Here is a 12187-nt window from a genome sequence, read left to right as displayed (position 1 = left end):
CACTCGCTGGAGGGTGCTTCTCCTCTCAGGAGAGGTTGTTAGCACATCCTCATGTGCTCGGCTGACCTGCAGTGTGGTCCTGTCTTGGGGCATTCCCAGGGGGGAAGTCCTCTGTCAAAACCCCTGCTTGGGCTTGGTTAACAGTTCTGGTTCCTTTTAAGGAACAGGATCTTCAAACATTGCCTAACACAAAGTAAAGAACAACGGCATTTTAGGCTGTTTGGAGACTCAGGCACAACAGACTATAGGTTTTAAGACAAAAACTCAAAGGTAATTTTGCCCAGGGAAGGCAGCAGTTTAATTTCTGTAGAATAAGGTTCAGATTCACTTTTACCACTGAACAGGAAATTTTCTAAATTTTTTGGAAGTGCCAAAAAAACTTGGTCTTGGCATTTCACACAAACTTTCCAAGTTTCCTAATATTAGCTGTCAGTATGTTCACTCCAAGGTTACTAAGTAGTCTCAGTAATTAGATCAATTAAAGATGAGGAAATGAAACTGAGGGATATTTGAGGGGCTTTCACTTGAGGAATTGTGACTAGACAGCATTTCTGCCAGGTATCACGTCAGCATCAGAGCCCTGCTGCAGACTCTCTGGTATGCCTGTCTTGATTAAAAAGTGATATTGGTAGCCAAACAATTAGGAAAATGGATGGTAGGCCAGGCTCCGTGGTTTGGGTCTGTAATCCCAGTGCTTTGGGAGGCCAAGGTGGGTGGAGTGCTTGAGCCCAGGAGTTTGAGACTAGTCCTGGCAACATAGCAAAATCCTATAGCCTGGCGTGGTGGCACGCACTTGTAGTCCCAGCTACTCAGGAGGCTGAGGTAGGAGGCTCGCTTGAGCCCAGCAGTTCAAGGCTGCAGTGAGCTATGACTGCGCCACTGAATCCAGTCTGGGTTTCAGAGTGAGATCCCCTCTCTTTAAAAACAAAAATGGATGTTGGATTCTAGGAGCAGGCTTCTCACTGCTGGAGTGGGAGAGGCACAGCGGAGAAGCCTGAAAAACTCTCTCTCAGCCAGGTGACCGAGGTCAGCATCAGCAGTGAGTCTGGTTGATGGCAGGCACCTTGATAAGAGGTGAGGAGGACGGCACCTCCTCTGCGCCCTCCCGCCGCGGACCTGTGACCGGTGGCACCCTGAGAAAAGCCTCAGATGATGGAGAGGGCTGTAGGCGAGGCTCCGAGGCTGTCCCCAGGCATCAACATGAACTTCCGTCTCAGCGCCCACTTTTAAACCCAGCAGCTATGCTTTGAGCTGTTTGGCTTCTGCCCCTGTCGTCCCTCGGCAGGTCCCAGCCCCTCGGGTTCCTGTTTTCTCCGCTGTGTTCTTTGCCCTTCCAGCTTCAAACGCCCTCCCCTCAGCTCGGGGCTCCCGCGGCTGCCCGCCTCCGTGGCTGCTGTCCCCCGGCGCCAGGGCCGGCCCTTTGGAAAGCAGGGTGGCACCCCCGATTCTGGAGTGGCCCTTGCCCTGCTCTCACCGCGCACCCACGCAGCCCGACCACGGCCTACTTAAAGTGTCTCGAGCTACGCCCTGCAGGCCCGACGGCGCGCTGAGCCCCGGGCGGCCCGGGACGCGTGTCGGCGAGGTCCGGGACCGCCGCCACCGCCGCCGCGCCGCGCTCTGCGACAGGGGCCGCGCCGTGTCGCTGGCCAACTGGGCGAGCGGCTCGCGCGCGCGGCTCGCCGGGGCTGCCAAAGGCGCAGCGCCCGGCGGCCCAGCCGTGGCGATCTCCAGCCCGGGGTGCCCTCCTCCCGCAGGCCGCCCGCGGCGCGGCGGTGCGTTCGGCCTCGGCCCGGCGGAGCGCGCGCCTCTGCGCGTCCCCAGCGAGTGGCCGCCGCGCTCGCCCGGGCCGCCCTGCTCCCTGGCTAGGTGCTGTTTGTCTGTCGCACGGGTAGTGTGATGAAGGATATGAACCCAAATTTTGGGTTAATGTCCCGGCTGCGGGACCTTTCTTTACTCGCGGGGGGGGGGGGCGAGGGGGACGGTGCCTGAAAGAGATGGGCGAGAGAAAGGAAGGAGACCAAGCAAAGGATTGCCAAGGTCTACTTTACTTGGATTTTTAGTAGGTTTTATATACAGAAACAAGGAAATAGAAACAGAAAAATAGAGTGGGGGGATGATGAGGCTAGCTGTGGGCTAAGCAGCCCCTATCAGCATCCCAATGGCACGGGAAGCTGTTTGTGATGGATCACTCAACCCCAACCTGGCAGGAGGTTGGGAACAATTGCAGGTAGCATGCCCTGGAGCAAGCATGTCATGGAATGCATTCTTCTAGGAACTATAGCTGGGGGGCTGGGTGCTATTTTCGTCTTAGGCTATTTTCCGGGCGGGCGAGGCCCATGCGCAGGACAAGTCGTTGGAATGTGGAGGGTCTTAGTCTCCAACAGGTTAAAGCGGTTTTTATGGCAGTTTGATTTTAAGAATCTCTTTGATCGTTTTCTTTAAAGTTTTATATGTGTTTAGGGTTAAATTTTTTAGTGTTTATATTTTAGTTAGAACTGGCTGAATTGTATAAGAAAAATAAAATCTCCAAGTAGCTTTGAATTAGTAATATCATAAACAGTGACTTTTCTCTATCAGAAGGAAAGTCAGCAGATTTAAAGTAGGCAGAAACAAATAGAGAACTCAGAGGACTCTGTATGTCAACTCTGGAGTTGCAGGCTTTTTGAATAATGATCATTTGTGTAAGGCTGGTGGCAGGGGCCCCCTCCCCTCCCTAGATGGAAAAAGAAAACGCTTAGTGACCTGACCGGCTAAGGACAAACTGCCAGGCCCCACTGAGAGGAACCACACCCAGATCTCCACCTGGATTCGCTCCTGGATTCCACAATACCTCCAGCCCCTCCTATTTCTCAACGACCTTCCAAGGTCACAATAGAGAATCCCAGCTCTTCCCGCCACAAGTCCCTAGCCCCACCCAAAGGGTATAAAAGGCCTCAGCCCCTTCAAACTGCAGCGACTTCCGGGGCCCCCACTCTTGGGGCCCCAGAACCTCGTCCACAAGTGTATAATAAAGCCACGTGGTTTGGCCCCCCACTCTTTCTCTTTCTGTGTCTCTTTTCTTTTTGCCACCGCCGAAAAACCTTACAATTTGAGCTCTGAATTTTTTTAAATGTAATTTGCCAGTCGGTTTAAAATGCGCACAAAAAGGGGCCATAGTTGGCTGGAGCCTTGGAAAACCTGACATGTATTAATGTTTGAGAATCTCATTTTTGGCCATTTTAGTGTGAAATCTCCTTTTATAAATCCCTCCCATCTAGGGAAATGCCTGCATTTGTAGGCTCTGTATGTGTCACACAGACACAAATTGAAAGAGAAAGTATCAGCACAACCTACCCAGTCAGACAGCATCACATGTCTATTCTTTCCTAATGTCTTTTAAGTAGAATCCCCCTTCTGAAGAAACCAAAGGTCTTAAGGAAGAGCTCAGCCCTGTGTCAAGGAGTGGGAGCAACTGGCTGAACAGAACTCAGAGCCGTCAGCCAAGCAGGGCATCCAAGGCAGGACAGACTCACCCGTCACCGTCACCTGCAACCGTGGCACAGCCAGAAGGGCTCAAAGGGCCCGTGCTGGTACTGAGACACTGGTCCCGCATGTTCTAGAAGACTCTGGGCAGTCTACTTGGAGTCCCTTTGTGGTTGCCATGATTGTCAACTAAAGAAAAGAATTAAACTTTTAAAGAGTTAAAGTTACTTTTATTTAGAAGTCTTATTGAGGACTGTAAACTGAGGCCTAGACCCTGGGAGCAGTCTTTTAGAGGCATTCTATCAGACTGCTCCAAAATAGTATTTTACCTCACAGTTTATATGTGGGCTGTAGAGTTTTAGTATGTGTAAAATCACATCACATTTGTTCCGAAGTTATATTAAAGCAGAATCGCATCGCGGTGTGGGTGTACATCTGGTCATAGAATATAGAAGCATAATCGCTAACCCAGTCAGATGTTGGCTAACGTGTGGGAAAAGGCTAGGCTGGGGACATTTATCTTTTAAGGAATAAAGTGACTCAGACAAGAGGTGTGTGGCCACGTGCTCTAACCCGTGCTGTCTTCAAAGCATCTTTCCTGTGAGCTATTGCTTATGTAGTCACAGAGTCAGGGGCTTTGTGAAATTACATTGGCAAGCAGAAATGGGCAAATACGGCTTTTTACATTTACTACTTTGTCTTATAGGGATGTGAAAATATTTGAAATGCTCTCTTTCTGTGCATGGTTGGAAAGTAGGGAAATATGCTGAAGAGAGAGTGCTTAAGGAATTGAAAGGAGTTACACATTCTGCTGTGCTTTTCCCGTGGAGAAAGTGTCAGAAGAAACAGTGGAAAGGTCCCAAAGGCCGTCCCCCTGGTAGGGCGCAAGGCAGCACTTGTGGCAGGGGCAGCAGCCCTGCTGTTGGGCTCAGGGCTAGGCCGCCCCGCCCAGCTGTCGCACTGAGTGACACGGGTGTCCCAGTGCCCCATGCTCTCCAAGAGATGCTGCTGCCTCTGCCCAGCGCGGCACGCGGCCGCAGCCTGAGTTGCTCATCTCACAGACAGTCGAAGATTAAAGAACGAGAAGTAAAACTTTGATGTTAACTCAGTCTTACTCTGGTCCAAAGTAGAAATTTCCTCTTCACTCTCCCTAAATCGATGAACAAGTTTTTGTCAGTGATTAAACTGAGCTTTGCGAGTCTATGAAGGGCTTTCTGCTTGCGGATGAGAGAGGCCCTGACACTGCGCGGGTTCCCTCACGTCCGCGCCAGTCCCCAGAGTTACGCAGAAGGAGCTTGCTGTCCATGAGACCACACCCCAAGTGGCAGCACGCATAGTCCTGGGAGGTTGACTAGGAGACACTCCGTCCAGGGGGTGCTGGAATGAACACTTCCAGTCTGACTCTAATCCACAATGACAGAGGCTGGCCAGTGTGACTGTGTCATTAATTGCCCTATATGTGACAATCAGGTGGCTTTAGAGGTTGCAGTTCCTGGGACACAGGCTCTTATTTGTGTTAAGCTTCCTGCTACCATACCCAAAATATGCGCAGGCAGCCTGAGGTCCACTAACTCCCAGTGGTAACAAGTTGTTGTGTGTGTGCTGTGTGCTCGTCAGTGCTCTAACCACCTTCTGGACTGTCTAGATTGATTCTAACACTTAGAGATGTTTTATTTAATCTAAAAACCTTAGGAGGTTGCTATTATTACCCCCAATGTACAGCTGGTGCAGCCGGGACCCTGAGAGTATGAGGAATGTGCTTCCAGAGCTGAAGCAGTAAGGAGCAGCGCTGGGATTTAGGCTCTGGTTCTCTTGCCACGAAGGTGTCCACTGAATTGTCCAGATCTACCTGATGATTTCCTCTCTGTCCATTTTAGGATATTATCGTCTTTGAATTAAGCAAATCCAATTCCTTCCAAAATTTGTGGCAAAATATCACCCTCATCTCCCTCTGACTATAGAATTAAGAACAGTAAGTAGAACTTTGGCTGGTGCGGTAGCTCCTGCCTGTAATTCTAGCACTTTGGGAGGCCCAGGCAGGAGGATTGCTTGAGGTCAGGAGTTCGAGACTAGCCTGAGCAAGACCCTCTCTTGACTAAAAATTAGCTGGGCATGGTGGCGCATGCCTGTAGTCACAGCTACTCGGGAGGCTGAGGCAGGAGGATTGCTTGAGCCCAGGAGTTTGAGGTTGCTGTGAGCTCGGCTGATGCCACGGCACTCACTCTAGCCTGGACAACAGAGTGAGACTCTGTCTCAAAAAAAAAAAAAAAAAAAAAAAAAGTAGAGCTTTGATGTTAACTCCGTCATACTTTGGTCCAAAGTTGAAACTTCCTCTTCACTACCCCTGAATAGATTATCAAGTTGGCTTCAGTCATTAAAATGAGCATTGTATTAAGAACTTAACTCAGCAAAGCCACATCATCTGCCCACATGGCATGGTTTGTTCTGGGCTATAACCTTCAGTCATTTATTCAACAACATGTATTAAACCATGTGACAGGCGTTGCTCTAGATACTGAGGACACAGCAGTGAACAACTGGGCCAGGGCCCTTTTCTCCCGATGTTATGTTCTATCGAAGGAAGGAGACAACTAATTTCTGATGGGGACTGATGCTACAAAGCAAACAGAACGCAGTTTGGGACGAGAGCAGAGGCCTAGCAGCCAGGGTAGGTCTCAGGGAAGAGGCAGCATTGAGCAAAGACTAGAATTAGAAGAAGGGGTTAGTCCTCCAGGAAGAGGCCACGGCAGGACTAAAACCCTAAAGGAAGTAAGCCTTCCGGTGTGAGATACTGAAAGAAAGCCTATGAAACGAGGGGGAACGGAGGAGGCGAGGGCAGAGGAAAACACCAAGAAACGTATCTGCAGGAGAAAATTAAATTACAGAAATTTCAGCTGCCCTAGTAGGGGGAATTGAGCTTGATTGAAGAGGAAAAATTACATGCATGTCCTGGCATTTACATATCTCTGCAGAAGTCGGGGGATTCTTATTGTATGAGTAATGAAATTCTGCCCTCTGGAGGGTAAAGCTATGTTGCACGGCTGAAATTTTAATGTGAGGTTTGTTCCATTTGGCAGAAAAATAAAAGGACAAAAAGAAACACTCCATTTCTGTGATTTCAATCACTTAAGCTGTCCAAGATAGAAAATGTAAATGATTTTACACTTTCCTAGGAGATGTCTTGTTAGTTACAATCTCAGCCCAGGGTCCTAAATTATTTATTGTCATGAAATTAGTCTCACCCCAAATCCTCAGACTATTATAGGAAAATAGTATCTATAGTATGATTTTGCATTATTTTTCTAGTTGTTTTAACAAGTTAAAAATTAGTTATTAAAAAAATTTAACAATTACTTAGGTAAATAACAATTATTTTTGTATTTCAGCCTGAGCAAGAGCGAGACCCCGTCTGTACTAAAAGTAGAAAGAAATTAGCTGGACAACTAAAAATATATAGAAAAAATTAGCTGGGGATGGTGACACATGCCTGTAGTCCCAGCTACTTGGGAGGCTGAGGCAGGAGGATCGCTTGAGCCCAGGAGTTTGAGGTTGCTGTGAGCTAGGCTGACGCCAGGGCACTCTAGCCCAGGCAACAAAGTGAGACTCTGTCTAAAAAAAAAAAAAAAAAAAAAAAAAAAAAAAAAAAAGAATCACATTTAACATATTTACAAAACACTATTATGAGACTTATAATTCCACCAAGCTCCAAGTTGATTAAAAATGTCATAATTCACTGAATAGCAGTTTCTTAAACTGAATGAGAAAACAAGGTAATTCAAAGCTACATTTGAAAATGAAGAAAAAATACTCTCAAGATGTTTGTAAGTTTGTAGGTGATCAGTAGCAGCTTGTTTGAAGATCAAGGTTAAGTCTAAGAGTAAATATCACTTCTACTTTCAGGAGTGGCAGCAGGAGGAATAATTCAGGAATAATTTAAGACGGAAGAGAATAAGGAAAACGCTTAGAGGACTGAGGCCTCTCATTACTGCAGGACAAGACGGGGAGGGAATGTGGTAGTGTCTACACAGCCCCCCATGCAAGAGGGATAAAGACAAAGTCTTCTCGAGAAGAGCCCCTGTCTTTGTCTGTTCCTGCTTCTGTAACAAAATAGCTTATAGATTGTAGACACTCATTTCTCACAGTTCTGGGGCTGGGAAGTCCACGATCAGTGGCGGAGCCTGCACCATCACAGCCAGTGTCTGGTGAGGGCGTCTTCCTGTGGCGCCCTCATGTGGTGGAAAAGGCAGAAGGCACAAGCGCTGTGTCCTCACATGGCAGCAGATGCGCCACGCTCTGACTGTGTCCCCTCCAAACTCATATGTTGACACTCTAGCACCAGTGTGATAGTATTAAGAGGTAGAGCCTTTAAAAAGTGATTAAATCACGAGGACAGAGCCCTCGTGGGTGGGATTAGGGACCTTGTAACTTATAGAAGGACTTGAGGGAGTGGGCTTGTTCCTTTCCATCCCTTCCACCGCGTGAGACACAGTGTCTGTCTCCTTCAGACGCAGATCAGCCCTCGCCAGACGGCGAGTCGGTCAGCACCTTCTCCTTGCCCTTCCCAGCCTCCAGACTGTGAGCAATCACCGTGTGTGTTGTAAATTACTCAAGCTCAGGTATGCAGTTATAGCAATACAAATGGACCATGACAAAAATTGGTACTGAGAAATGGGGTGTTGCTATAACAAATTCTTAGATACGTGGAAGCAGCTTTGGAACGGGGTACTAGGTAGTGGCCGAGGAGTTCAGAGGACGATGCTAGAAGAAGCCTCGCTAGCTATGAATGGAGCATTAGGGCAATTCTGGTGAGGGCCCGGAAGATGAGGAGAGCTGTAGAGAGACCCTAAGTGTCCTTAGAGATTACCTAAGTGGTCACGATCAGAATATGGGTAGAAATACAGATGGTAATAAAGACAATTCTGATAAGATCATGGATGGAAAAGAACAAGGTGCTGGAAACCTCGGGAAGGCCATCCTTGTTATAAAATGGCAAAGAGCTTGGCTGCGTTGTGTCTGTGTCCTAGTGCTTTGTGAATGGAAGAACTTGAGAGCAATGAACCAGGATATTTGGTGGAAGAAATCTCTGAGCAGTGTCGAGGGTGCAGCCTGACTTTTCTTGACTGGTTACAGTAAAATGTGGGAAGAGAGAATGAATTAAAGAAGGAATTTGTAATTAAAAGGAAAGCAGAACTTCAAAGATTTAGGAGGTTCTCAGTCTGGCCATGTAAGGAAAGAAAAGGTGCCTTTGGGAAAGACCACCAAAGGTGTGGCCGAGCTAAGGCTTGGTGAAGAGACTAGTGTGGATAGAAGGAAGCAATGCTGTTCATCGGACTAGAAGAATGGCCCTGGAGGCATGTCAGGGATCCTGAGGCTGCCACTCTCATGGCAGAGCAAGACTGTCAAGCCCTTGAGGGCAGAACCTGGGGCACCATGGAAGTTTGGGGCTTGCTGCCCAGGGCCACCTCAAGTCTCTGCTCCCACATGCCAGTGCAGCGCTCCTTGGCCATCCCAGGTGTGGCTTACGCAGGCCCTTGTGTGGCTCCGGCTGCCTTCCCATAAACCTTGGCAGCGCCCATGTGACACTACTCTGCAGACACAGAGTGCATGAGCTGTGGAGGCCAGGCTCCCTCCACCTACCTTTCAAACAGCATCTCAGACAGAGAACTGCAACAGGGCTGGGGCGGGGCCACTACAGAGAGCCCCCACTGGGGCAATGCCCAGTGCAGCCGTGGGAACAGGATCACTGCAGAGAGTCCTCACTAGGGTCATGTCTAGTGGAGCTGTGGGGCAGGACGGCCCCTAAGACCCCAGAACCATAGAGACACCAACATGTCGGCCAGTGTGGGAGAGCTGCAGACACCAGACTCCAGCCTGTGAGAGCTTTGGCTTGCACTGTGCCTGCCGGATCCACGGGTGGGGGCCTGGATCCCTCACCCCAGTGTGTCCAGAAGGTGGGACATGACATCAAATAAGATATTCTCAAGCTTCAAAATTTAATGTGGCTTGCCTGTTGGGTTTGGGACTTACTTGGGACCTGTTACTCCTTTCTTCTTTCCTATTTCTCCTTTTAGAATGGGGATGCCCGTGCTATGCCTGTCCCACCACTGTATTTTGGAAGCACGCACATGTGTGAGTTTACAGCCTCTCGGCTGGACAAGAATTTGGCTCAGGATGAATCTTACTTTGAGTCTCACCCATGTCCGATTTAGATGGTATTTAGGTGACACTTTGGACCTAGGCTTTGCAGTTGATGCCAGAACTAGTTAAGACTCTTGGGGCTAAAGGGATGGAATGCATGTATTTTGTATGTAAGAAGGATATATGGGGGGGGGCAGAATTCTATCATCTGAATGTTTGTGCCCCCTCCAAAGTTCAGGTTGAGATAATCACCAATGCAAGAGTATTAACAGGTGGGGCCTTGGGGCAAGAGGGCAGCTCCCTGGAGAAGGGGGGGGACTTATATTAATGAAAGAGGCTTCGCACTGAAGCAGTAGCAGCAGCAGCAGCAGCAAGATGCCATCGTGGAAGTGGAGCCCAGGTGTTTGGAATTGATCATTTTATCTTATCCTGGAGGCCCCTTTTTTCCATATGCAAGAGCCTCAAATTTCTTCCTTCCCTTGCAAAAAGAAGCTCCCTAGAGTTTGAACATGTAGATGGGACTCAAGAGGGAACTAAGCGAGCGTGAGACAACTTGTAGTCCCAGCTACTCCAGAGAGCTGCGGAGGAGCATCACTTGAGCCCGGGAGTTGGAGTCCAGCCAGGGCAGTGCAGCGAAACCCCTTCTCAAACAAAACGAACAAGCAAACAAACAGGAGAATCGGTTGCCTTCTAAGACCATGACACAATGTGTCATCTCATTCGGCCAGTCATTCACGCCTTAGTAAAATATAGTCACCAGGTCCTTGCCAGAGACTCCAGGAAAGGCTGAGACTCCTCCCGCTCCTCCCCGCCGGCTCCTCCCCGCCCGCTCCGCCGGCTCCTCCCCGCCCTCCCGGCTCCTCCCCGCCCGCTCTTCCCGCTCCTCCCCGCCCGCTCCGCCTGCTCCTCCCCGCCCGCTCCTCCCCGCCCGCTCTTCCCGCTCCTCCCCGCCCGCTCCGCCCCGCCGGCTCCTCCCCGCCCGCTCCGCCCCGCCGGCTCCTCCCCGCCCGCTCCGCCCGCTCCTCCCCGCCTGCTCCTCCCCGCCCGCTCTTCCCGCTCCTCCCCGCCCGCTCCGCCTGCTCCTCCCCGCCGGCTCCTCCCCGCCCGCTCCGCCCCGCCGGCTCCTCCCCGCCCGCTCCGCCCGCTCCTCCCCGCCTGCTCCTCCCCGCCCGCTCTTCCCGCTCCTCCCCGCCCGCTCCGCCTGCTCCTCCCCGCCCGCTCCTCCCCGCCCGCTCTTCCCGCTCCTCCCCGCCCGCTCTTCCCGCTCCTCCCCGCCCGCTCCGCCCCGCCCGCTCTTCCCGCTCCTCCCCGCCCGCTCTTCCCGCTCCTCCCCGCCCGCTCCGCCTGCTCCTCCCCGCCCGCTCCTCCCCGCCCGCTCTTCCCGCTCCTCCCCGCCCGCTCCGCCCGCTCCTCCCCGCCCGCTCTTCCCGCTCCTCCCCGCCCGCTCCTCCCCGCCCGCTCCTCCCAGCCCGCTCTTCCCGCTCCTCCCAGCCCGCTCCGCCTGCTCCTCCCCGCCCGCTCCTCCCCGCCCGCTCCGCCCCGCCGGCTCCTCCCCGCCCGCTCCGCCCGCTCCTCCCCGCCCGCTCCGCCCGCTCCTCCCCGCCTGCTCCTCCCCGCCCGCTCTTCCCGCTCCTCCCCGCCCGCTCCGCCTGCTCCTCCCCGCCCGCTCCTCCCCGCCCGCTCTTCCCGCTCCTCCCCGCCCGCTCTTCCCGCTCCTCCCCGCCCGCTCCTCCCCGCCCGCTCTTCCCGCTCCTCCCCGCCCGCTCCGCCTGCTCCTCCCCGCCCGCTCCTCCCCGCCCGCTCTTCCCGCTCCTCCCCGCCCGCTCCGCCCGCTCCTCCCCGCCCGCTCTTCCCGCTCCTCCCCGCCCGCTCCTCCCCGCCCGCTCCTCCCGCTCCTCCCCGCCCGCTCCTCCCGCTCCTCCCAGCCCGCTCCGCCTGCTCCTCCCCGCCCGCTCCTCCCCGCCCGCTCCGCCTGCTCCTCCCCGCCGGCTCCTCCCCGCCCGCTCCGCCCCGCCGGCTCCTCCCCGCCCGCTCCGCCCGCTCCTCCCCGCCTGCTCCTCCCCGCCCGCTCTTCCCGCTCCTCCCCGCCCGCTCCGCCTGCTCCTCCCCGCCCGCTCTTCCCGCTCCTCCCCGCCCGCTCTTCCCGCTCCTCCCCGCCCGCTCCGCCCCGCCCGCTCTTCCCGCTCCTCCCCGCCCGCTCTTCCCGCTCCTCCCCGCCCGCTCCGCCTGCTCCTCCCCGCCCGCTCCTCCCCGCCCGCTCTTCCCGCTCCTCCCCGCCCGCTCCGCCCGCTCCTCCCCGCCCGCTCTTCCCGCTCCTCCCCGCCCGCTCTTCCCGCTCCTCCCCGCCCGCTCCGCCCCGCCCGCTCTTCCCGCTCCTCCCAGCCCGCTCTTCCCGCTCCTCCCAGCCCGCTCCGCCTGCTCCTCCCCGCCCGCTCCTCCCCGCCCGCTCCGCCCCGCCGGCTCCTCCCCGCCCGCTCCGCCCGCTCCTCCCCGCCCGCTCCGCCCGCTCCTCCCCGCCTGCTCCTCCCCGCCCGCTCTTCCCGCTCCTCCCCGCCCGCTCCGCCTGCTCCTCCCCGCCCGCTCCTCC

The sequence above is a fragment of the Microcebus murinus genome, chromosome 15 (genome assembly GCF_040939455.1).
Source record: "Microcebus murinus isolate Inina chromosome 15, M.murinus_Inina_mat1.0, whole genome shotgun sequence".
Classification (NCBI taxonomy): Eukaryota; Metazoa; Chordata; class Mammalia; order Primates; family Cheirogaleidae; genus Microcebus; species Microcebus murinus.
This window is presented reverse-complemented; position numbering follows the sequence as displayed.